Below are 26,019 nucleotides of genomic sequence, written 5' to 3'. Positions count from 1 at the left end.
CTTTCTCACCTCCTCTGAGAGAGGAGTTCAGGCACAGCTGGATCCAGCTTCAGCCTCCGACTGGGAAGGAGAGTCCGGAGCCCCGGCTCTGCCCCAGAGTGGCTTTGTTCCAGCTCGAGCTGGGTATCTCCAAAGAGAGAGACCTCTCGCTGTTTTTCCAGTGCCTTTGAAGGTCTATTCCCCGAGGTGTTCAGGCGCCTGTGTGTGCCATGTGCACCAACTTTTTGTCCCAGCGATTTGTTTAATAGCCGCTTTTCCTCTGCACTGATTGGAGCGACAATCCAATGGGGATTGTTTCTATTCGTGCAGTTTCACACTCCTTCCATCTAATCCGCACTTGGGTCTCCTCTGTCTCCTGCTGACTTCAGCTGGAACAGTTTCTCTCTCTCTCTTTGAAGGCCTTTCCTCGAATTACAGGCTTGCTCCGGTTCATCCGGTTGTGCAAGAATCCCAGTGTTTCTCTTTTTTCACTAAGAAGAGGTTCCACTAAAGTTCTCTTGTGTGGTTTGCGGCCCGAGGGCTTCCATGCTGCAGTCACTCGTGCCAAGCTACATCACTCATTCCCAGCAAAGCCGCTAGAGTTTCAGTCCACCTTAAATTTAAGCAATCGCACCATTAATTCTCCTATTTTAATCCCCAACAATCTCTCTTGTTTAAGCAGCAAGGTCCCACCCAGCCAGGGGTACCGGCAGAAGCCATGTAGTACCACGCAGCAAAACATAGCAGAAATTCACAAAGTAAAACTAATGCCATGTGGTCTAAGAAATAAAAAAAAAAAAAAAAAAACAGGAATTTAAAATCCCCGTTTGTTTTCTCCCTTCCAGGGTGTTTCAGAAGGTCAATGGGAGGAACTCTCACATGAAATGCCATCGCCCGCGGGACGATCAGAAGATCCCGGCAGCGTTGACAAGTGGTACACTGTCATCTCAGACCACCAACGAGGTCAATTTACTCTGTTTAGAAAACCCCACCGACCTCTAGCATGGGGGCGGCGCCTGATCTCTGCAGAGGATCCACCACCACGAGGTCGCCCCCACTCCAGAAAGAACCAGAAGAAGAGAAGAGCAGAGAAATTGTTATTGTATTTAATAGCGTTTCCCCCTTAGGTGATAGTCTAGTGTAGGTTTTAGGTCTTCCTTAGCCATCTTTTAGGTCTTAGTTTTAGGCTTTAGTGTTCTTCTGATAGGAGTAAGGTGTGGTTTAATGTGTTTACTCCTTAACTTATTAAATTGGGTTGGTGAATGTGAAAGTTCTGGGACGGCTCTTGCTGTTTGTGCCGTAAAGCATTTAAGCAATTAAACCTCGTTCCGCTGTGTTGGTGGTGCTGTTATGGTTGGAGAGACCCATAACAATTTATTGTCATTTAGGCAATCATTCTGTCACCCAGTGAGACCTCCCCACCCAGGAAAGGGAATCGGGTAAAACAAGGCAAACCAGGAGCTGACGTAGAAACAGGTTTAGTAGAGTAAGATTAGGTAATTAACATTAACAGCACATTCCCCTTTTACTCCTCATCACTTGTATGTAAAAAAACCTGAAAATCAAAGAAGCGGTGGTGTGTTCACACCTCCTCCCTAAGCCCGCTCCTCGCTGCGGGTGCTGCCAAAGCGATGCCAAGAGGCGAGAGTTTGGGAAAATACGCCGCACGGTACTGAAATACAGGTCCAAAAGCCCCATGGGTGGATTTAAATCACCGCTGCCCCATGGAAGGGCTCCACATGCGGATTCGTGCTGGTGTCCTGGTTTGTGCTGGACGGGCCCTTGAGGACACTGCGTGTCCGCTGCGGTGTCCTGGTGCTGTAGTCAAATCCCTAACATGGGTTCAATTACAGCATGTCTGCCTTTACCAAAGACAGCAAACTCTCCTTTGGAGCAGGGAATGTGAACCCTCGCTTTGAATTGGACCTTTGATACCATCTTCACAAATGGAACCGGAATATGAAGATGTAATTTGAAAAAGGAAAGGGGATTTGGATTAGGGAAATGGAAGGTTCTGGAAAATGATTCTAAAAATTGGTGTTGGCATATTATCGAGACCCAGCAACCTGTACTGGTTAAGCAAAGAGGACCATGTGATCAATTCCCTCAGAGAATGCAGTTCCCTTCACTGTGGAAGACTGCAGAAGACGGAGAATGGCATTACGTGCAATCTACTCCTTGGTGTATGCATTGGACAGGGAATCAGTTAAAAGAGAAGACAGGAAAAATTAATTTGCCTCCTGCTTGGATGGCAGAAATCTACGAGAGGCAATAGAAGTCGGATGGTTGAACAAGATCTTGCATGGCTTTGAGTTTGCCCGGACCGGATGGCTGCAAAGCTTATTGCAAAACCCAATCATTTTTGTAGTGATTTTTGTTTGTGTTTTGTTTGGATGTCTTAAGAGTATCGTTATCAAGCAATTATCTCAACCTTATGTATTAGTGATAGGGGATAGGAAATGAGGCTCACTGAAGTACAGAAAGACTTGGGTAAGTCTCAAAGGGGGGGAATTGTTGTAGTAAAATTGACATAAACTAGGGAAATTAAATGTAAAATGTAATTGAAGCAACAAAGGAAATCTGCTGTAGCTCAAAACCTCGATACTGCCCCAACGCTATTTATTTACCTAATCCTACTATTTACCAAAATAGGGAAATAGTAGACACTATTTCTCTATGATTCAGTTAAGGAACTAACCATCAGACAGTGTAGCACTGTTGGTAAGCAGGGTATTCCTATCAAGAGAGCGACGAACTGAAAGGCTGGTCAGCAAACCCAGAAAACCACTTGGAACTGCCAAGATCAGAGGAAAAGCAGGTAAAAGGTGGTTCTGGCAGGGGCAGATGGTGACCACTGACTCATTGACCACCTCCCCAAACGATACCACCTATTAAAAAAAGAAGAGTGGACATCAGAGATATCAGAGCGTGTCCTGTGCCACCCCAGGACACAGGGAACCCCTGGGCATCTCGGCGGGGTCACGGCTGCTCGACTGCCCCAAGCAGTGGCCTGAGTCTGCGCATACTTACTGAGGCTGGAGTCTCTGCAGCTGGGCTGCTGCTGCCATCTCCTCTGCTGGGAGAGGCTTTCCAGCCTTCCTCCACCTCTGGCTGACCTTTCTCCTGGGCTGGGCTGGAGGGTGGGGAGTCCAAGTGCCTCCAGTGCCAAGTGCCTGCCAAGGACGAGACACTCTCAGCAAACCAGACAGCAAACAGAGGTGCCCTTTCCCAGGGGACCTCCTGAAAGGAGCCTGCAGCGGGACCTGGGAGCCGGGAGACTCAGCAGCGCGTGCCCGTCCTCACGGCTGGTGGCTGCTTTGCCCCTCGCAGCCTGCCACCCACCTCTCCCGCACAGGGCTGAGCATACAAAGCCCTGCCCTGCAGCTGGGGGTCAGTCCTGCTCCCACCCCCGCAGACCTGCCACCCCGGGTGCCGCGACAGAGAGGGTGGCTGCTGTCTCAGCGCTGTCAATGGCTGCCTGTACCTGGGGCGGCTGTCGGTCCTCCCCTGCAGACCAGGCTTCCCACGTCGCCCAATCTGCCCTCGCTTTTTCCTGCCACTCCTGCCACCGTGTCTTTAACCTGTCCCTACAGCCGCAGTGTCCAAAGGGGATGGCTCTCCTGCATGGGTGCAAGGATCCCTCTCATCCCATCCCACAAGGGTCTCACCTGGCAGAAGGCTTCTTCCCCGTGTCTTGCTGCCTTGTGCCTGGACTCTGGCTTGGCAGCACCGCAAGGGAAAACCTCATCCCCCTCTGCAGCAGCTTCTCAGGATTTCCCTCTGTACCTGGGAAAGGAGGCAGCTCTTCAGAGCAGCCCCGTGGGGAGGGCGTTTTAACGGGGCTGTGCTCAGCCCGCGTGGGGCAGGGTCCCCTTGGGCAGCAGGGCCCCGTTCCTGTACCTCTTCTCATCCTGTGCTTTTCTGCAGCCTTCTGGTGCCGGCTGCAGGAAGCCTCGGCCACCCCTCTGCTCATCAGCAGGAACTTAAACCTGGAAAGCAAATGATGACACAGGCTTGAAGAGGGGGGACCCCTACCCTCTGCAGCTCCCCAGCACTAATCCTCCTGGCTGTCAGGTGAGGCGTGGCATCCCTCTCCCTTTGTGGGATGCCTTTTATTGGCAATCTCCCCCCAATACCAGAAAACGCGCTACTTCGTGTCCTCTCCATGTGCAGTTGGTTCTCTCTGCTGGCAATGACAGCAGGCTGGCTGCGAGAAATGCGATCACGATGTCCAGTCACTCCAGGAGAATACACGTGCAGCCCAAACTCAGCATTCGTTAACCAGAAAGCAGTGCCTTCAGGACTGATCCCTGACTGGATGCCTAATGTCGAGCCCAAACAACGCGTGCTCCTGAGCAGGAGCACGCAAGCCGCCCGCTTGCTTGCTCGAGGGCTGCCCAAGAACTGCACTCAGTTAAGGAACGCGTGGTCAGGAGCAGCATGCATCCCCCGAGTGGTGGTGGCTCCATCGGAAACCGCTGCACCTTGCGTCCACAGCCTCTGCAAAGTGACACAGGGATGTGAGAGGGTTTCCAAGGCAGGGTTTTTTTGGCTACCAAAGGCAATCAGACCTGTCTCATGTTCCAAAAGAAAGCCACTTCTCAAAAGCCCTCTGCCAAACCCTCCTCCCTGGAACTCTCCAGAGCTCTTGCCCTGCTCTGGAGAAGCTGCCCAGCAAACACTGAGACTGTGCAATAACACTGCCAGGCTTTTTTTAGGGCAAGGACCCAGAAACTGAGAAGAAACTTTCTTTGCTGATGGAGAAGTCAGTGGGGGTGAGCATGGGGAAAGGCGTTTGACTGGCCTGCCACGTCCAGGCTGGCCAACGGCGACTGCGAGTCTCACCCTTCCATAGGCTTCCCAAAGACACTGGAGCAGCCTCAAAACCTCAGCCACTTACGGTGTGAAGCAGTGCAATGCGGCTGGCCTTGCTCTCCAGCCCTGTGACGAGTTCGTAAAAAAATCGCATGCACAGGACATCGTCTCTGCCGGACAGAACGGCAACGTCCATGAAAGCGAAGGCGAGGCGCTGCCTGTTCCTCAGTTGGAAAGTGTACAAGAGTATGGTCTATTGCACACAGTCCTCCACCACGTTCCGCGGGAAGGAGGTGGCTTGTGAGAGCCACCTGTAGTTCAGCGGGCTTGATCTTGACATCGTCTGCAAGGAGGAGGAACATCATCACTACCACAGCAGGCTAAACTTCCGTATAAAATTCATAACAAAATGCCACAGAAAAGGTCGTTTACAAAACCAGCTCTTGGGGAGTTGTTTGTCTGGGAGGAGCTCAAGCCATGCCCCAACCTTTGGAGGCACTCTACTCTCTACTCAGTCCTCACCAGGCAGGATTCCTTTTCATCCCAGAGACAGAACCCGGAGAAGAACCAGCTGCCTGGGAGAGCTGGCCCTGGATGGCCCCCCTCGCGAGGGGACTGAGCCATTCCCACAGGAGCCACGGGGCTCTTGGAAGCCCCAGCACCATGACTCAGGAGTTCTGACAGCCACAGTGTCCCCCGAGCCCTGTGGGACCCTCAGACAGAGCTCTGGTGGCAGCCCCAGCCCTGTCCAGGTGGGAGAGGACACAGCCGGGACACCTGACGCCAACAGACCAAAGGGATATCCCACACCATAGGACGTCGTGCTCAGCAATAAAAGTTGGGGAAAGAAGGAGCAAGGTGTTGGGGGATGGTCTCTTGAAGGCTATGCCGTTTGTCCTTCCAAGTGACTGTTATGTGTGATGGAGCCCTGAACATATAGAGTAGCAAAAGGTGCAGTTGCTCTGAATTTTGGCATTTGCTGTCATCTCAGTTGAACAAAGGAATTTCCCTACAATCTCCAAGGAGATGCCCCCAGATTATGCCCCGTCTTTCAGAGTTGCTGCCTTAGAGCTTGCAGTTCCCTGCATGTACCCTGGACCAACTCCAGTACCTCCCATGTCACCAGGAGTTTGTGTCTGAGCAGCTCACCACTGCCCTCCACCTCCAGTCATTAGCAGCAGAGCCCAGACAAGGAGCTCCCACCAGGGCGGCTGTGTTGTGCACACCTGAGCTGAGGCAAGAGGAATCCCCCCTCCTTTGACGGGTATGTAGTGTGCATGGGAAGGAGGGGAGTCCCCTCCTGTCCCCAGGACTGAAAACACCACAGTAGGTGCCTCAATTGACTCAGCTGAATCCCTTCCCTCCACAGGGGTAAAGGAGATCCCTCCCTGGCACTGTCCGGGTGTCCTACCTAACGATGGGAAAAGGCAAGGCAATTCTCATGCCCAGTCTCCTGGTAGGAGAAATGACACTGCTGGAAAGAAGCCTTTGACCCCGGCTGAGGAAGGGAACATCAGTGATTCCTTCCGCAGATGGACCAAGGACACAGTTCTGAGAATGAGGTAACTTAAGAAGAAGGCCACCCAGAAACCAAGAAATCCAATAAGAAATCAAGAGACCACCGACCTGAATGAAGCGATTGCACATGGGCATTGGGATATGGGTGGTATGTTCCAGGGAATCTGTCTGTAAGGGTAGAATTGGGGTGCGCAATCTGCAGTAGGGGTCCCTCCCTGGAGGCAACAGCTCGAGCTGCTCTGCGTGTTGGGTAAATAAACCACGGAGTTACTCAGCGGACTGGTGACTCTTCTTCTGTGAGCGGAAACCTGGGGCTGAGCCCTTTTGGGGTGGCACCCACATAATTCCTACCACAGTCTCGCTGGCAGCTGCGTAATTCCTGAAACAACAAGCCAGAGGCTTCTCCTGCCCTAACACCTACTCAAACACAGATGACATTGCAAGCAGCTGCCCAAGCCAGGGCCTTCTCCTGCCTTAAATCCTGCTCAGCCACCAGTGACCTCACAAGCACCTGCACAGCAGGAGCACCCTTACTGCCAACCCCCTGGCTTTTTCCCCTCCATCTTCCTCTCCATCTCTGTCTCCCACTTCCCTGAGCTCTCCCCTCTCCCAGGCACCTTTCTCACCCGCTCCATGACATCCCAACATCTCCAGCTGTCGCTGTGTTTGTGTGGCAGATGGTGACTCGGAAGCATTGTCCCAGCCACGTCCCCTGCATCTCCTTCTGCTGTCATCATTACTGCGCCAGCTTCGGATGAGCTTTTGCACCTCATGCACCCTCTCATCCTGCCTCTCTTCTGCTCTTAAACCTGCAAGAGAAGTGACAGCCAGGTGGTGCCCCCTCTCTGGCATCTTACCAGCACCTGCCTGAGATGCACAGCTGGTGGGCTCTGTCACCATCAGCCCCAGCATGGTGGGAAGTCTTCTCCTGGCACAACAACAGCTCTGGCCGTGCTTGGTGCGTACCATGTTTCCTGATGGAGAACGACAGCACTCAGTGCCTCCTGGGAAAAGCTGATTTGAAGGCAGCTTTGCCGCAGGTCCCCAGGCCACTCCAGGGCTTCTTCCTCTCCCCCAGCTTGGCCACAGGTCCTGCATCTGGCTCCTTCCTGCAGGATTTTGCAGAGCCCGTTCCAGCTGTGAGCACCGGGCCAAGGACAAGGGGCACAAACAGCCCCCACCCCCGAAGGCCCATCCCCCAGTGCACCTCTGTCCCCAAAGTACTACACCTTCCAAACAGTCTCTCCCTCTACCGGAATGATCTTTCCTTTTAAGAAGAGTTTACGTAGTCGTACACCATGACAGGGCGATTTGGGCTTCAGTCCCGGAACAAAAGGATTTCCATTACAGAATCTCAGCCAACACCTCCAGGAGCCTCTTGTCAGTGACCCACAAACACTGTGTTGCAAAGAAAGCTGACAGCTAATACAAAGTATCTTTTCCTCCACAAAACTTTTTTTCCCCCCCTACCCTCAGACTACACCAGTAATAATCAAATGATTATACTGTCATTACCACAGGTCTGAACCCCCTCCATACCATCACTCACCGATGGCGACGTGGACGTCTCTGCCTGACAAGAGACGACAGGCCCCAAACCTGGATCTTAGGGTGTCCTGGCTCTACTGAAGCCAAACCATTTAGAATAAGGATATAAACAAGTTTCAGAGAAAGCAGGATAGTTAGTGAAAGAGGTGAGAAACGTGATGTGTCTCAGCCACCCCTAATTTTACAGGAAGTTTCAAAAGTTGTTCTTTTTTCTTTTTTAATCACTGCCCAGCACAAGTGAAAACACACACACCTGCTTTGTTAAGGAGAACGGAAAACTACAAGAGTAGGACTGTTGAGATCTGAGCAGCTCAACCACTGCCACAGCAGTTTCTGTCCCTACGAGCAGTCCTGCCCCATTCTGAGGCACTTGGAAAGCACCCACAAGGACCATCTCACTCACCGCCTTAATCACAACTAGCGGTGGCCTCAGCACCCTGAAGCTGTTTCCGTCACTGCTCACATGCACTTAATACGGCCTTTCTTGACGCAGCCTCCTTCCTCGTGGGACTTCCCACCGAGTACCAAGATGGCAGCTCTTCACTGTACGTCCACAGAGCAGCTTTCACCCACTGTCCTCTGCTCACAGCAAGAACAAACAGCTCTGTCCTCTCCCCTGCCCGTCTCCACGCTCGCTCGGGAGGGGCTGCTCACGCGCCCCTTGCAGCCCGAGAATTCCTGACAAGGCTTGTGGCTAGAAGACAGTTGAGACAATTTAAAACCAGAACTAACCTTTGACTGGCAGCACTGTCTTTCTCAGTTCTTTGTATTTCTTTCTTCCCTCCGGAGTACATATCAACAAAAAGGAAAGTTTACATTCTCTGGAAAAGGGGCTTGGCAACCTATGAGGACTATCAAGATATAACAAAGCTATGTAGGGGGAAAAAGAGAAGGGCCAAAGCTCAATCAGAACTCAGCTTGGCCACTGCAGTTAAAGACAATAAGAAGAGATTCTTTCAGTATATCAATAGAAAAAGGAAGACTAGGGAAAATGTAGGCCCACTGGTGAATGAGACAGGTGCCCTAGTGGTGGAAGACACAGAGAAGGCAGAGTTACTGAATGCCTTCTTTTCTTCGGTCTTCACTGCTAAAGCTGCCCCTCACGAATCCCATACTCTGAAGGCAAAGGGGAAGGTCTGGAGAGAGGAAGATTTTCCCTCAGTTGAGGAGGACCGGCTCAGAGACCACTTGGCCAAGCTGGACATTCATAAGTCCATGGGCCCTGACGGGATGCACCCGCCAGTGCTGAGAGAGCTGGCGGATGTTATTGCTAGACCACTCTCCATTGTCTTTGAAAGGTCATGGAGAACAGGAGAGGTGCCTGAGGCTGACATCACTCCGATCTTCAAAAAAGGCAAGAAGGAGGACCCAGGGAACTACAGACCGGTTAGTCTCACCTCTGTCCCTGGGAAGGTAATGGAGCGACTCATTCTGGATGTCATCTCCAAACACGTTGAGGAACAGGAAGTTATTGGAAGTGGTCAACATGGATTTACCAAGGGTAAATCATGCTTGACCAATCTGATAGCTTTCTATGATGTTATAAGTGGTTAGCTGGATGAGGGGAGAGCCGTAGATGTCATCTACCTGGACTTTAGCAAGGCTTTTGACACTGTCTCCCACAACATCCTCATTAGGAAGCTGAGGAAGTATGGGCTAGATGAGGTGACAGCGAGGTGGATTGAGAGTTGGCTGCGGGACAGAACTCAGAGGGTTGTGATCAGCGGCACAGAGTCTAGTTGGAGGCCTGTAACCAGTGGTGTCCCGCAGGGTCAATACTTGGTCCAATTTTGTTTAATATATTAATTAATGACCTGGATGAGGGGACAGAGTGTATCCTCAGCAAGTTTGCTGATGATGCCAAACTGGGTGGGGTGGCTGACACCCCAGAGGGCCGTGCTGCCATCCAGCGTGACCTGGACAGGCTGGAGAGCTGGGCAGAGAAGAACCTAATGAGGTTCAGGAAAAGCGAGTGCAGGGTCCTGCACCTGGGGAGGAAGAATGTAAAGCACCAGCATAGGTTAGGGGCGGACCTGCTGGGAAGTAGCCCTGAGGAGAAGGATCTGGGGGTCGTGGTAGACAGTAAATTATCCTTGACACAGCAATGTGCCCTTGTTGCCAAAAAGGCCAGTGGAATCCTGGGCTGCATAGGGAAGAGTGTGGCCAGTAGGTCGAAGGAGGTCATTCTCCCCCTCTACTCTGCACTGGGGAGGCCACAACTGGAATACTGTGTCCACTTCTGGGGACCCCAGTTCAAGAGGGACAGGGAACTGCTGGAGAGAGTCCAGTGAAGGGCAACTAAGATGATTAAGGGATTGGAGCATCTCCCTTATGGGGAGTTGGACTAGATGATCCCTAGAGGTCTCTTCCAACTCTGAAAACTCCATGATTCCATAATTTCGTTATTTCCCTGATTAAAAGAAACAAGAAAACACACAGAACACACAGAAAAGCAGACACCCACAGGCTTGGGGCCTGCACAGGAGCACTCTCAAGGCCCTGCCTGTACATACAAGATTAAAGTAACAGACTCTTCTCCCACACAGGAAGCAATTCCGGCTCAGGCTGCTGTGGCCCAAAGCATGTCCACACCCACACCCCTCTCTCCCCTCAGGCCCTCCTCCCCTCGGGCACCTCGGCCCCACCCCCGCATGGCTGTGACTGACACCCCAACACCCGCTCCGCTGATTGGCTCAGCCCTGGCCAATGGCACGGCGAGGGAAGACCCCGTGGTGAACCAGTGGAGGAGGTCTCCCTCACAGCCTGCCCGGGCCTCTGGGGCCCGTGGGCGGCCTGAGCCTCTCTTCCCCCCAGAAGGGCGCTCCTGGGTAAGATTCGAACACTTCCCCGCGACACTTAGAGATCTCTAGAGAGTGGTTTTATAGCTTAGCGCATTTGTAACCGAGCTGTATTACGGACATCTTGAGTATTGGCAGGGGCTTTGCAGACAGTCACTGTCACCGGCGATCCAAAAGAACTCGTGTCTCTGTTGTTTAAGCAAACTGCACTGTGTAGGCAGCTCGTCGTTTGGGTTTCTCACGCAACGCCACCGAAGCGTGGCCGTGTTAGTTGGTGAGCAGGACTGGGCTGAAGGTGCAGTGCGCTATTATTGTACCCAGAACGGTAAGAGTTTGATATGTATGAAACGCGCCTGGACTGATAGTGGTGAGTTGGGCATCACTCCGAATTTAAGCCCGTCTGTGGGGCGGCCCCACAGCCTCCTGCGAGGCCGGGAGCAGCGTTTCCCTCAGGGCTGGAGCCCCCTCCTTCCCCCAGCCCCACTCCTGGGCAGCCTTTTCCTCCCTCCCACCTTCTCCCCACACCTCAGCGCTGGGGCAGCCCCACAGCCTCTTCCAGGGCTGGGAAAACACTCCTGCCCTTTCTCTTCCTGCGGGTTTTGAGAGGAAGAGCCCCCGTCTCCCCAGCCCACACGTGGGGTGTGGGCAGCTCCACGCCTTGCGTTTGAGCCGGGAATTGGGATGTTTCCGTTTTCTTCTGTGATCAGGCATGGTTGTTAAAGGGCCAGTTGTAGTGTTTAGGGTTTTGTGGGTGAGGAACAGCCCTAAGGGCGGCCGCAGCCATGGACTAGCACCACTTTGGCATGGAGAACGTGCTTTATTTCGAGGTGAATCTCCCTGTTTTTTTCAAAAGCACGGGGCTGGTTTGTAGCGACGCTTAAATCCCCGTGTTGTGCCTAAATGTGGGGCTGATTTCAACCTCAGGGGCTGCGACTCCTTCCAGCTCCGACTCCCAGCCCTGGAAGCAACATCAGAGCATTGGGCTCGGTGTTCTCTTGTATTTTGAAGGGGTTTTTACAGATCGGCCGCAGCCAGGGATATTTAGCAGCTGTATATTGGTGGCAGAATCCGTGTCGTGAAAAGATCTTTGAGGTAAAGAGGTGAATAAGTGGGGTTTTCTTTGTACGTCAAAAACATCTCTTGTTGTCTTGTACCTGTAAAAAGACGTTCAAATCGATAAGGCTGAAGAAGACGGTAACAATCATAACACCTCTGTTGCACAGGAATTTCAGTTCATAAAATTACACCCTAGACAGGAATATGTTTTGTCGTTTTGGTTTTTGTTGTGAGTCCTTGCAACCGCTCTCCAGCTGGAAGTGGGAAATGCAAAGGCATTAAAATGATAGATTTGCTAAATATGTTGCAAAGGTCTATATTAATGGCTTTCTCTGAAGCGGGGAAAATATATCCTGTTTAATTCTTGTTTGCATTTGAAATTCTCTGTGAAATGGATTAAGCGGAGTGGGCTTCTTTTTCTGGGTCTGCCCTTGGAAGGAAAGCGCCTTTAGGAAAAGGCTTTTCTGGAGGGGATGGAGAACTTAATTGCTGATGGCTATAAAAGCGCTCCCTGTTTGGGTGGCTTGAAAACAAAACACGTGAAAATCCATGACTGAAAAATGAGATGTTCTCCTAATGATTGGGGCTGCTGTTTCTACTGATTCACCAATGAATAACGGCTCATTCCTTACTCGTGGCTGGGGAACCTTGAATTGTTTCCCAAAGCCTAAGGCAGCGGGAAGGGCTGGGGTTGTCAAATTGCTGCAGATCAAATAAAACAGAGCGGTTTGGAGTTGTCTCGTTCCCTCTGTCTTTTCTCAAGAAAGAGGGGTGGAAAAATGGTTAAATTTGTTGCAGCAAAGTTGAAATAGCAAAGGGTGTAACGTGTTTGGGCGTCAGACGTGGGTTTAGGTGTTGGTAAGGACCCCAGCAATAAACCATAAGAGGCGGAGCTACTTTGTTGGACTTTTGGGGCTTGTTTATGTGTGGATATTCGCTCGTCACAGCCAACAGCCCGGAGCCCTCCAACAGAAGCATTAGGAAAATTTTTATTAGTACTAATGCTTTGAATTTTCCAGTGCGGGAAAAGCCTCAAAAGTGTGTATTTCTGTCCAGCTGCAGAAAAATCAGTAATACTGAGCCCTACAGTAGCTCGGTGTTTCTTTTCTTCCCCTGTCTGAAGACTGGTATGAAGGGGGTTTGTACTGGAGTGTCAACTTCTGCTTTTGGGCAGCTGCTGGTTTAGGAACTGTTGCAACTGTTGCAACCGCTGCCGCCACTGCCGCGCTTTCTGCTGCTGTCAAGCTTTTATTACTCGTTTTGAAAAGCTCTTGAAACATGGGCAAAGAGCCCGGCTGGAAACCTTGGCGTCTGCCCCCCACCCGCAGGGAGAAGCTGCCGATCGTGCTGAGCTATGCGGCTCTCCCGAGCCAGATATCCACGTCCACCTTCTCCTCGGCTTGTTGCGGCCACGGCTGACCATTTTCAGCAGGATTTGAGTACGTCAGCATGCTCCTCCAACCCTTTTAGCTGTCTGTTATTTGAGTTTGGGACTCAGAGGCGTTTACTGTCTTCCTGCACTCTTTTAAAAGTTTTTTTATCAGTGTTGACAGCTCTGGTTTCACCTAGAACAATACTTAGCGCTTACATCCGGAACGGCCTGAAAGCCATGAAGTAATTACTCCAGCACCAAAGGTTTAGAAATAAATTTCTCAAGACCAAGCCTTGGGATGTTTAGTAATGTGATTCGGAGACTTTCAGCTGGCTTCTTGGTGGGGCTGGTGCACAGGTCGGTGATAATCCAAAGCTGCAGAGCGAGCTCGGTGCCCGTGGAAGGGGAACCGCGCTCTGAAGGAGAAAAACTTGGTGTGTCGTTGCCTGTGGGAGGGAAAGGGATGTCAAGAGTCAACGAAACGACCTCACCTTCAGAGGTGGGGCTCTGGAGGTGACAGTTAATTAAAGGTAGTTGTGGAAGTGTGCCTTACTGAGCAACGTGCTGCGTCTGGCTCGGGGACTGAATATCTCCCAAGTTTGGGGTTGGTTTAAGTGCTTCTTGGTTATTAGCTGGATGTCACTCTTCCATGTGCCTCCTGCCCTCTCTGGAGGGGTTTGCTGCTGCCTCCTGCGTTGGGCCGAAAGGACCGGCAGCTTTCACAGAATCACAGAATTATTAGAGTTGGAAGGGACCTCTAGAGATCATCTAGTCCAACTCCCCTGCTAGAGCAGGATTGCCCAGAGCACATTACTCAGGACTGCATCCAGGCGGGTCTTGAAAATCTCCAGGGAAGGGGACTCCACAACCTCCCTGGGCAGCCTGTTCCAGTGCTCTGTCAACCTCACCGTAAAGAAGTGTTTCCGTGTATTTGAACGGAACTTCCTGTGTTCTAACTTGTGCCCATTGCCCCTCCTCCTGTCACTTGGAACCATTGAAAAGAGCCTGGCTCCATCCTCCTTCAACCCACCCTTTAGATACTTGTACGCCATAAGAAGGTCTCCCCTCAGCCTTCTCTTCTTCAGGCTAAAGAGTCCCAGCTCTCTCAGCCTTTCCTCATAAGGGAGATGCTCCAAGCATCTTAATCCAAGCAACTTAATCATCTTAGTTGCTCTTCGCTGGACTCGCTCCAGCAGTTCCCTGTCCCTCTTGAACTGGGGAGCCCAAAACTGGACACAGTATTCCAGTTGTGGCCTCCCCAGTGAAGAATAGAGGGGGAGAATGACCTCCCTCGACCTACTGGCCACACTCTTCCCTATGCAGCCCAGGATTCCATTGGCCTTTTTGGCAACAAGGGCACATTGCTGGGCCACGGATAATTTACTGTCAACCACAACCCCTAGATCCTTCTCCTCCAAGCTACTTCCCAGCAGGTCCGCCCCTAACCTGTATTGGTGCCTAGCATTCTTCCTCCCCAGGTGCAGGACCTTGCACTTGGTTTTGTTGAACCTCATTAGGTTCTTCTCTGCCCAGCTCTCCAGTCTGTCCAGGTCACAGTGGATGGCAGCACGGCCCTCTGGGGTGTCAGCCACCCCACCCAGTTTGCTATCATCAGCAAACTTGCTGAGGATACACTCTGTCCCCTCATCCAGGTCATGAAATTTCAGGACGGAATTTCTCAGGCGCGGAAGTTATACCCCGTCTGTGCTGCTTAAAAACTGCTCTGGGTGTTACTGCAGCAGTCACGGTGAGAAATCTGGTGGCTTAGGGGAGCCTGTGATTTACATTCCTCATAACTCTGGGGAATTTTGGGGAGCCTGGATGGTACAATCCCCTTCCTGCTCCCAGATTCCTGTCGCTGACCCGGCAGTGGGATGTTAGCAGAGCTGATGCCTGCAGCAGCTGAGGGTCGGCATGATCCTGGCATTCCTGGAGCTCTGGTGCCGAGGAATGGGAGTGTGGCCCATTTCCATCATGGCTTGTGAGGGAAATAATGGGGTTTCATATAGCTGTGGTGCGTAAACGGGGATTCCTCTTTGCATGTGTGCTTACAGGATGAACGCACGTGTGTTACGCAAAGATTTTTGAGATTGGTTAATGAGCGTTGCTTTGCAGTGCAAATGCAAAGTGTTATTTTCATGGAGCAACCAGCTCACATGTTCCCTTTATTTTTCTTTTTTTTCAAGGCAGACTGACTGTTGTAAAGCTTCACTTGCAGGCAGAATATCACCTGCTTTTGATGATTGTTTCTTTACCTGACAATAAAAGGCCACTAGTTCACCGTGGAGGTAAAGAACTGACAATCTGGGAGAGCGTTAAGGGATTTGCCTCGTCAGAGAGTTTCCAGGGGAATACGGGGGTCACTCTCCATCTCATTCCTGGTGAGCTGCCTGCCTGTAAAGACCATCGTTGCATTATAATGACAGAGGCAGGCCCTGAATTGAGTTTTGGGAAGCCATTAGATAATTTTATGGTTAATTCTTTTTTTTTTTTTTTCAGAGTGAGTCTGTTACTCAATTCTCTTTGCTGAAGATGAGACACGTCCTTCCCTCTGCTTTGGCAATGGCCGCTTTCCTTGGGCTCAGGGACCGCACACCCCTCTGGTCCTTTGTAAGTAAATCGTGGCTGTGCCTCCTTCCTGCCCGGCCTGGGGTGCTTGTCCTTTTCTGAGTGAGAAAGCAAGTTGTTCCTTGGAGGAAATAAATAGATTTTTATACTCTGTCCTGTGCAGCAGTGCTGTCCCAATGCGGCTTCGGGAGAGGCGCCATTCCTCCAGTGCTCGAACCATGGCAGGGAAGGGACCTGCTGTCTCGCTCACGTGGACGAATTTGATCGTTCTTTTGCAAGAAATGAAAGTGGTGACAATTGTTACCTGGTCCACCCGGCCTTGGTGGTCTGCCTGCTCCTCTTTTTCCCTGTGGGAAGGCTCTGAGGTTCTCCCGGGCTATAGGAACAGGGAGGCAGTAAGGATGCTGTGCTGGGAAGCTTTGACTGCCTTTGCTGTCTTCCTCCTGCGGATGGAGAGATGGATCCGTAGCACTTTGGAGCTCACTTTGTCCAAACGCTGAGGTCGCCATTTGTTATACACAAACATTTTTCCGTGCAGGAAATGAAATTTTTCTGAAATTCCAAGGCAGTATGGAAAGAAAACACTTTTGAAGTTTAAATGCGGGTCATTCTTTTTTGGTGTCGTGGTTAAAATGTGACGTCTGTAACTTTGAAACTAATATTGATTTCTATCTTAAGTGTTGTTTTATATATCTTTTGGGCAGAATGGACAGGGACTTTGGGTTTTGGCCGATGAAGGATAACCCTAAAATCCACGTTGGGCCATGAGTTCCAGCCCAGCGGTCAGAATAAACCCAACCCCTGGGGAAACGTGGCTGAGGAGCGGGCGCGTGGTTTGTTTGGGGCTGGGGCTCTGCCGGTCCTTGCTGTTGCTGTTGAGTTTCTCCCTATGGCTTAGCCAGTTCTCCCACTGCCCCGCAGCGCTGCTGAAGGTAATAGAGGTTTTTTTGGCCAAAGGATCCCCCCGTGCTGGCCAGAAATGGCCTGTGCTAGCCCAGGCTGGGCTTGCCACTCAGGCTGACCTCATGAATGAGTTGCCGGCCTCCCGCATTCTACACAACATTCCGACACTCTCCTTGGCCTGCAGTCGCAGCTCTTCTACTGCTGGCGATTAGCCTCGGAGTGGATCTTGCCAATTTGATCAGTTTCTGAGGAAGAAATATCCAATTTTCTTGGTTATGGGGCGCAAAAGGGCTCGAAGGGCAGCACGGTAATGCTGTTGGTGCTGAGAAGGGTCTGTGGGAGTTGTTAGAGGGCAGTTGGTGATGCTCTGCTGGGAAATAACTGCCATACCTGATGAGTCCCTTCAAAGTGGGTGTGTGCTATCGTGCTGTTCCCAACTTGCCTTCCTCACCTCCTCTGCCTTAACGATTTCAGACACGTCAACATCGGCAGCGACTTTCAGGCGGAGATCCCAGACCTGCAGGACAGATCCCGCTTGGAAGAGGAGGAGGAGGGAGCGTCGCTGCTGTGGAAGCCCTGGGGAGACATCGAAACAAACCCAGATACACAGGACAAAGGTTTCTCTTAATTCTTTGCTTCCCAGGTCCCCGCTGAGATACTAAGGGTCGAAAACTCTGTCTGCATTTTCACAGCGGCTTTTTGCCCATTGGGATCCTCTCCCTCTTTTTCTTGACTGCCTTCGTTCCTGGGTATGCCCGAGGGTGCTCAGATCTGGTGGGACAGTGAACAGATAAGAACCGGTGGCGCTGTCAGTCGCGTCCTCCGGGAGAGAGGGTCGGGGCCATTTGTAGCTGTCCCACCTCAACTGCGAGCTCTGTCTCTGGAGCTACCGGTGCCAAAGCTGCTCTTAAGGCAGAGAGAGCGATACCGGATAACCTGCCTTTTTTTCGGTGCCTTTTCTGGGTCTCCAGTCTGTCTGCTCTGTTTGCCCTCTGCCTTGGATTGCACCTTTTCTCCTTTCTTGACGGAAACTGACTTTCTGTTGTGTTTTGTTGCATTTCTAGTGACAAATCTGCTCAACTTTGCCTGCTCCAACGTTGTGCCGGGGGAAAGAGCCAACCTCGAGCATGCCTTGCACCGCCTGCATGAAGCTCTGGTAAGAAGCAGCTATTTATATATATTCCTACCGGACTAGGACAGCCTTTGGTACAGGGGTGAGCTGGGAGTCGCTCCCAAGTTTTCTGTTCCACAGGCTCGAATCTCTTTGCTAAAGGGGCAGAGTTGTTGAGTGCTGCCTGTTGGCCACAGTCTGCATTAAGGTCTCGTGGGGTGACAGACCCCGTGTATCAATAAGAGCTTGTTTTGTCTCTTGTCAATTCTGTGACAATTTGGAGAATAGAAGTCCTCCTACTCCCAGTGCTGGCAATGAAGGAATATTAGCTAAAACCCGAGGTCTGCCCCGGAGAAACTTCCTGTGCTTGACAACTGCACCGTCCCTGGGCGCTCCTTGCTGAGCAAACACCTCCAGCCTGACCCCGGTGAAGCCCCGAGCAGGTCTGCTTTGCTCCCTCTTCTTCGAAGGAGGGATTTCACACTGCTGAGCTGCGGCAGAGGACTCAGCGTCTGCTGCGTCTGCACGAGGAGGCTCTACCTGCAGCAGGGACGAGCCCAAAAGGATTGCAGCAGCGAGGAGTCTGCCCTCGGAGGTGGTGGCCGGTGGCTGCCACAGCTTGGTTCCTAGATATCTCCACAGGTTCTGGTTCCTTAAAACACATCAGTGTGGATTGAGGAAATATTCCCATCAGCTGCCGTGGGTGGAGGTGACCCCAAGGCGCTGGTGCTGAGCATCGACTGAGCACCGTCTTCCCACAGTGGGCTGAAGAGTTGACCTTTTGGCCCCTCCTGAGGGGGACTCTAAGTCTTGTTCTCTGAAATCCCGCAGGAGGGTCTGGAGATGCTGCAGTCTGGGGCACCCCGGCGACCTGAATCCCATCCCCTGGCTGATTATCATTACGCAGGTAAACTGGAAGCAGAGCTTGTTACTTCGCGGGGAATGCTTGCGGGTACTGCCGTTCCCATTGTTCTGATTGAAAGAAGTGATTCTTAAAAACATGTGAGCAACGGTTCGTGTTCGTTGGGGTAGGGAAAATAGTGACTTTAATCTGTTCCGGGGAGCTTTTGGCACACGGAATGCCTCGACCCTGTGTTCTAGCCCGCTGCTGTCCCATGCGGTGACGCCCCACGCCACCCTACGCTCCTCCTTTCCCTCGTGCGCCGGCTTTGCTGCGTGCAGGGCTTGCTCTGCCAGCAGCCGTAACTGCTTGTGCTAACAAACTCTCTGTGGCGTTGGCTAATTGCTGTCCGAAGGAGGAGAGATTTTAACGCGTAATGAAAAAATGGTGTGGGTTTCCATGAGGCTGCGAGTGGTCTAATCATTTGCATGTCTGCTTATCCCAGGCTCGGACACTTGGACGCCTCTCGAGGAGCAGTTGTTTAAAGAGGCTTTTTCTGTACACCAGAAGAATTTTCACCTGATACAGAAGAAGGTAAAGCCGTTAGACCGAGGCAGGTCACGGGTTTTTCGTGTGGTGGGGAGTTTTAACCCAGAGAAGTCGTCTTTTGAATGGTGTGTTGGAATGCTGTTCTTGGGATGTTGCTTCAAACTAAAAAGACACTGGTACAAGACGTAATTTACCCTAATGTGTAATTACCCCAGAATTTTTGATCTCTCTGGTGCAAAATACCAGAAATACTAAAAGAATACTGACACGTTCCCTTGACCACCAGTGTGAAATGTACAGTTCTGCCCTCCCAAGGCTTCTTTACAGCCCTTTCAGAAGAAGGAGGCTCGTTTTCGGCCTGATCTCTCCCATAGGTTGTGCTGTGAGAACCAGAGGCAAGGGGGGACAGATAAACAGCACTTGACAGATTTGTTGTGGGTCTGTGCCCTAAATGTTTTCCTGCAGTCTTTCCCTCATCAATTGCTTCTGGTTTTCTCCTAATAGATTCAGACGAAGACTGTGTCCCAGTGTGTAGAATACTACTACACCTGGAAAAAACGTGTCACATTTGCCAACTATCAAGCTGGATGGACAGAAGAAAAGCTGAAGGCAAACAAGGAGGAGGTGGAAGAGGCTGAAGAGAAGGTAGAAAATCTGCCTGGGGTTAGTGCGAGATGTCGCTCCTCGATGAACCTATTGTCCCAGGCTCTGGGAAATAATCGCCTTGGCTTTAAACTTGCTGCTGATGATTTTCAGGGATGTTCCGTAACATCCCAGTGCTTCGTAAAAGGAATTGCTGGTGACCCGGCTCTGCACGTGTCTTGCCAATACTTTCCTTGCGAGGACACGGGAATTAGGTTCACAGAATTTATTTTTTTTCTGGTGGTAGAAGTTGGGTAACCAGGTCACTTCAGTGCTCTGTAATTCTGCACTTTAAACCCATTGTACAGACTTCTGTGGAGGAAAGTGCTGTTCCGCTGAGGACAGTAGGAGTTATATGGTTTTTCTTTCAAGGTCTGTCTTTGCATCCCTTCCTCCCCATCAAATTTCAGCATTTTTTTAACTGTTTCGTGTTCAGAGGAGTTCAACAGAGCAGGCTGGTGCTGATAGAACATGTTATGTCCAGCACAAAAATAAACCCCTCGCTGCCTGGGCCGTTTGGGGATGTTTCCAGCTAGTTTTCCACTTTAGCTGTCTCCCTTGCTGAGGAGAAGGAGAAATGAGTAAAGGCTGTCTGCTTTACAGGCTGCTTGCAGCCCGAAGAAGAGGCGCCAGGTCAGGCCGAAGGAAAACAGCAAGAAAAAGAAGAGGAGTTGTGAAAAGAAGTCCCGCAGCACGGACAGTCCATCCCGCCGTCCCCGTGAGTCTCCGTGCTGGGGTGGAGGCGCTGGCGATGTGGCTGTGTTTCCCTGCAGAGAGTGTGGAAGGTTAGCTGGTCGTTTTTCTTCTCGAAACCTGCTGCTTTGGGCTCAAACTTATGGAACCTTTCAAAGGCGCCCAAGGGGAGTGGAGTTCAGGGCAGCTGGAGGGTTCCCCCTGCCCCGCAGCCTTTTGGCAGTTTTGTTTGACTTTTAACCCAAACCTCTGTGTTTTCTGACGCGGGGAGACCCTCCGGCAAAATCTCGCGAGGTTGGGACCAGACCCCCTTTGCTTTCTCACCTCCTCTGAGAGAGGAGTTCAGGCACAGCTGGATCCAGCTTCAGCCTCCGACTGGGAAGGAGAGTCCGGAGCCCCGGCTCTGCCCCAGAGTGGCTTTGTTCCAGCTCGAGCTGGGTATCTCCAAAGAGAGAGACCTCTCGCTGTTTTTCCAGTGCCTTTGAAGGTCTATTCCCCGAGGTGTTCAGGCGCCTGTGTGTGCCATGTGCACCAACTTTTTGTCCCAGCGATTTGTTTAATAGCCGCTTTTTCTCTGCACTGATTGGAGCGACAATCCAATGGGGATTGTTTCTATTCGTGCAGTTTCACACTCCTTCCATCTAATCCGCACTTGGGTCTCCTCTGTCTCCTGCTGACTTCAGCTGGAACAGTTTCTCTCTCTCTCTTTGAAGGCCTTTCCTCGAATTACAGGCTTGCTCCGGTTCATCCGGTTGTGCAAGAATCCCAGTGTTTCTCTTTTTTCACTAAGAAGAGGTTCCACTAAAGTTCTCTTGTGCGGTTTGCGGCCCGAGGGCTTCCACGCTGCAGTCACTCGTGCCAAGCTACATCACTCATTCCCAGCAAAGCCGCTAGAGTTTCAGTCCACCTTAAATTTAAGCAATCGCACCATTAATTCTCCTATTTTAATCCCCAACAATCTCTCTTGTTTAAGCAGCAAGGTCCCACCCAGCCAGGGGTACCGGCAGAAACCGTGTAGTACCACGCAGCAAAACATAGCAGAAATTCACAAAATAAAACTAATGCCATGTGGTCTAAGAAATAAAAAAAAAAAAAAAAAAAAAAAAAAGGAATTTAAAATCCCCGTTTGTTTTCTCCCTTCCAGGGTGTTTCAGAAGGTCAATGGGAGGAACTCTCACATGAAATGCCATCGCCCGCGGGGGGATCGGAAGATCTGGGCAGCGTTGGCAACTGGTACGCTGTCATCTCAGACCACCAACGAGGTCAATTTACTCTGTTTAGAAAACCCCACCGACCTCTAGCATGGGGGCGGCGCCTGGTCTCTGCAGAGGATCCACCACCACGAGGTTGCCCCCACTCCAGAAAGATCCAGAAGAAGAGAACAGCAGAGAAATTGTTATTGTATTTAATAGCGTTTCCCCCTTAGGTGATAGTCTAGTGTAGGTTTTAGGTCTTCCTTAGCCATCTTTTAGGTCTCAGTTTTAGGCTTTAGTGTTCTTCTGATAGGAGTAAGGTGTGGTTTAATGTGTTTACTCCTTAACTTATTAAATTGGGTTGGTGAATGTGAAAGTTCTGGGATTGCTCTTGCTCTTTGTGCCATAAAGCATTTAAGCAATTAAAAGTTGTTCCGCTGGGTTGGTGCTGCTGTTATGGTTGGAGAGACCCATAACAATTTATTGTCATTTAGGCAATCATTCTGTCACCCAGTGAGACCTCCCCACCCAGGAAAGGGAATCGGGTAAAACAAGGCAAACCAGGAGCTGAAGTAGAAACAGGTTTAGTAGAGTAAGATTAGGTAATTAACATTAACAGCACATTCTCCTTTTATTTCTCATTACTTGTACGTAAAAAATCCTGAAAATCAAAGAAGCGGTGGTGTGTTCACACCTCCTCCCTAAGCCCGCTCCTCGCTGCGGGTGCTGCCAAAGCGATGCGAAGAGGCGAGAATTTGGGGAAAATACCCAGCACAGTATTGAAATACAGGTCCAAAAGCCCCGCGGGTGGATTTAAACCACCGCTGCCTCACGGAAGGGTTCCATGTGCGGGTTCCTGCTGCGAGTCTCGCTGCTGTTCCACACCTCTTCCAAAACCTCTGATGCATAAACAGAATCTGGTCCAAATTCTCCGGTGCCAGGACGGCTCGTCGATGCTCCAGGACGCTTTCCCCGGCAGCGAAGGCCTGGTCTGACAGGAGGGCGGTGGCAGGGATGGTGAGGTACTGCCGGCTCAGCCGCCCCGTGGCCGGGAAGCGATGCTCGTTGTTCTGCCACCAGTGCAGCGGCTGGTGCTGCGCTTGCAGAGGGGCTCCAGGATGTAGTTTTTTAGTTGCTGGTGGATCTTGGGGTTCTCTCCATGGCGTCCTTCGCCAGAAGGATGTCGTAGCTGCTCTGAGACGGGGTGCTGGTGCATGGGTCCTTGCGAGCAGGCAGCTGGCTGCCGGCATCTGCGCCCGCGGCTTTGGAATCCGAGTTTGGCACCCCAAACTGGGTGGCAGATGTGGACTGGCGGTTGCAAACCTGCAACAGCATGGTTCTCACTGTCTGGTGCAGTTCGCTTTCAGGCTGGGGCTGAGAAACTGCATCTCCTGTAAGCATGGTTCAAAAAAGAGGCGATAACTTCTGGCCTTTCGAGCACTTTCTCATCCTCCGCCAACCCCCAGTGCTGCCTCAGCTCTGACCTGATGTTGCCTACAACCATCTTGATGGCGGCACCGACCTGGAGGAACTTATGGGGTCATGGGGGGCCCCAACAGAGTCCAGGGGCCTCTTTGGGTCTGGGGTTCCCCTGATGGTGCTGGGGGTCCCCTGATGGTGTCCTGGTTTGTGCTGGACGGGCCCTTGAGGACACTGTGTGTCCTCTGCCGTGTCCTGGTGCTGTAGTAAAATCCCTAACATGGGTTCAATTACAGCATGTCTGCCTTTACCAAAGACAGCAAACTCTCCTTTGGAGCAGGGAATGTGAACCCTCGCTTTGAATTGGACTTTTGATACCATCTTCACAAATGGAACCGGAATATGAAGATGTAATTTGAAAAAGGAAAGGGGATTTGGATTAGGGAAATGGAAGGTTCTGGAGAATGATTCTAAAAATTGGTGTTGGCGTATTAACGAGACCCAGCAACCTGTATTGGTTAAGCAAACAGGACCATGTGATCGATTCCCTCAGGGAATGCAGTTCCCTTCAGTGTGGAAGACTGCAGAAGACGGAGAATGGCATTACGTGCAATCTACTCCTTGGTGTATGCATTGGAAAGGGAATCAGTCAAAAGAGAAGATAGGAAAAATTAATTTGCCTCCTGCTTGGATAGCAGAAATCTACGAGAGGCAATAGAAGTCGGATGGTTGAACAAGATCTTGCATGGCTTTGAGTTTGCCCGGACCACATGGCTGCAAAGCCTATTGCTAAACCCAATCATTTTTGTTATCATAGTGATTTTTGTTTGTGTTTTGTTTGGATGTCTTACGAGTATTGTTATCAAGCAATTATCTCAATCTTATGTCTTAGTGATAGGGGATAGGAAATGAGGCTCACTGAAGTACAGAAAGACTTGGGTAAGTCTCAAAGGGCGGGAGCCGTTGTAGTAAAATTGACATAAACTAGGGAAATTAAATGTAAAATGTAATTGAAGCAACAAAGGAAACCTGCTGTAGCTCAAGTCCTCAATACAGCCCCAATGCAATTTATTTACCTAATCTCAAAATACGGAAATAGGAGACACGATTTCTCTCTGGTTCAGTTAAGGAACTAACCATCAGACAGTGTAGCACTGTTGGTAAGCAGGGTATTCCTATAAGAGAGCGACGCACTGAAAGCCTGGTCAGCAAACCAATAAAACCACTTGGAACTGCCAAGATCAGCAGAAAAGCAGGTAAAAGGTGGTTCTGGCAGGGGCAGATGGTGACCACGGACTCATTGACCACCTCCCCAAACGATACCAACTATTAAAAAAAGAAGAGTGGACATCAGAGATATCAGAGCGTGTCCTGTGCAACCCCAGGACGCAGGGAACCCCTGGGCATCTCGGCGGGGTCACGGCTGCTCGACTGCCCCAGGCTGTGGCCCGAGTCTGCGCATACTTACTGAGGCTGGAGTCTCTGCAGCTGGGCTGCTGCTGCCATCTCCTCTGCTGGGAGAGGCTTTCCAGCCTTCCTCCACCTCTGGCTGACCTTTCTCCTGGGCTGGGCTGGAGGGTGGGGAGTCCAAGTGCCTCCAGTGCCGAGTGCTTGCCAAGGACGAGACACTCTCAGCAAACCAGACAGCAAACAGAGGTGGTCTCTCCCAGAGGACCTCCTGAAAGGAGCCTGCAGCAGGACCTGGGAGCCGGGAGACTCAGCACCGCGTGCCTGTCCTCACGGCTGGTGGCTGCTTTGCCCCTCGCACCCTGCCACCCACCTCTCCCGCACAGGGCTGAGCAGGCAAAGCCCTGCCCTGCTGCTTGGGGTCAGTCCTGCTCCCACCCCTGCAGACCTGCCACCCCGGGTGCCGCGACAGAGAGGGTGGCTGCTGTCTCAGCGCTGTCAATGGCTGCCTGTAGCTGGGGCGGCTGTCGGTCCTCCCCTGCAGACCAGGCTTCCCATGCCGCCCATTCTGCCCTCGCTTTTTCCTGCCGCTCCTGCCACCGCGTCTTTAACCTGTCCCACTACTTCCTGCCTTCCTCCTTGGTCCTGGGGGGGCTGCCTGAACACGGGGGGGAGCGCACTGCAAAGAGACACCAGCAGGAGGCGGCATGAGCACAGGGCAGGTTGGCCTCCTGTTTGCATCTGGGATCAAAGCTTCCCAGGCTGGCAGAAGAAGGGGGGGAGACGGGGCCGTTTCCCATGGCAAGGGGGGATGAGCCCTGAGCCCCATCAGGTGGATGGGAGAGGACTGCACCTCAGGTCTGCTGTAAGGGCAAGCAAAGTGATGCGGGGTGCACTCAGCATCTGTCATCTTCCCCACTCAGGGTCCTGCGATGAGGCAAACAAGCTCATGAAAGCTGTACAGCACGTGTTGGGGACCTCCCGAGTCCCTACAGCCGCAGTGTCCAAAGGGAATGGCTCTCCTTCATGGGTGCAAGGATCCCTCTCATCCCATCCCACAAGGGTCTCACCTGGCAGAAGGCTTCTTCCCCGTGTCTTGCTGCCTTGTGCCTGGACTCTGGCTTGGCAGCACCGCAAGGGAAAACCTCATCCCCCTCTGCAGCAGCTTCTCAGGATGCCCCTCTGTACCTGGGAAAGGAGGAAAGTCTTCAGAGCAGCCCCGTGGGGAGGGCGTTTTAACGGGGCTGTGCTCAGCCAGCGTGGGGCAGAGTCCCTCTGGGGAGCAGGGCCCCCTTCCTGTACCTCTTCTCATCCTGTGCTTTTCTGCAGCCTTCTGGTGCCGGCTGCAGAAAGCCTCGGCCACCCCTCTGCTCATCAGCAGGAACTTAGACCTGGAAAGCAAATGATGACACAGGCTTGAAGAGGGGGGACCCTTACCCTCTGCAGCTCCCCAGCACTAATCCTCCTGGCTGTCAGGTGAGGCGTGGCATCCCTCTCCCTTTGTGGGATGCCTTTTACTGGCAATATCCCCTCAACACCAGAAAACGCGCCTCTCCGTGTCCTCTCCGTGTACAGTTGGTTCTCTCTGCTGGCAATGACAGCAGGCT

Source organism: Vanellus vanellus (genome assembly GCF_965231255.1).
Source record: "Vanellus vanellus genome assembly, chromosome: 21".
In the NCBI taxonomy this organism is placed as follows: domain Eukaryota; kingdom Metazoa; phylum Chordata; class Aves; order Charadriiformes; family Charadriidae; genus Vanellus; species Vanellus vanellus.
This window is presented reverse-complemented; position numbering follows the sequence as displayed.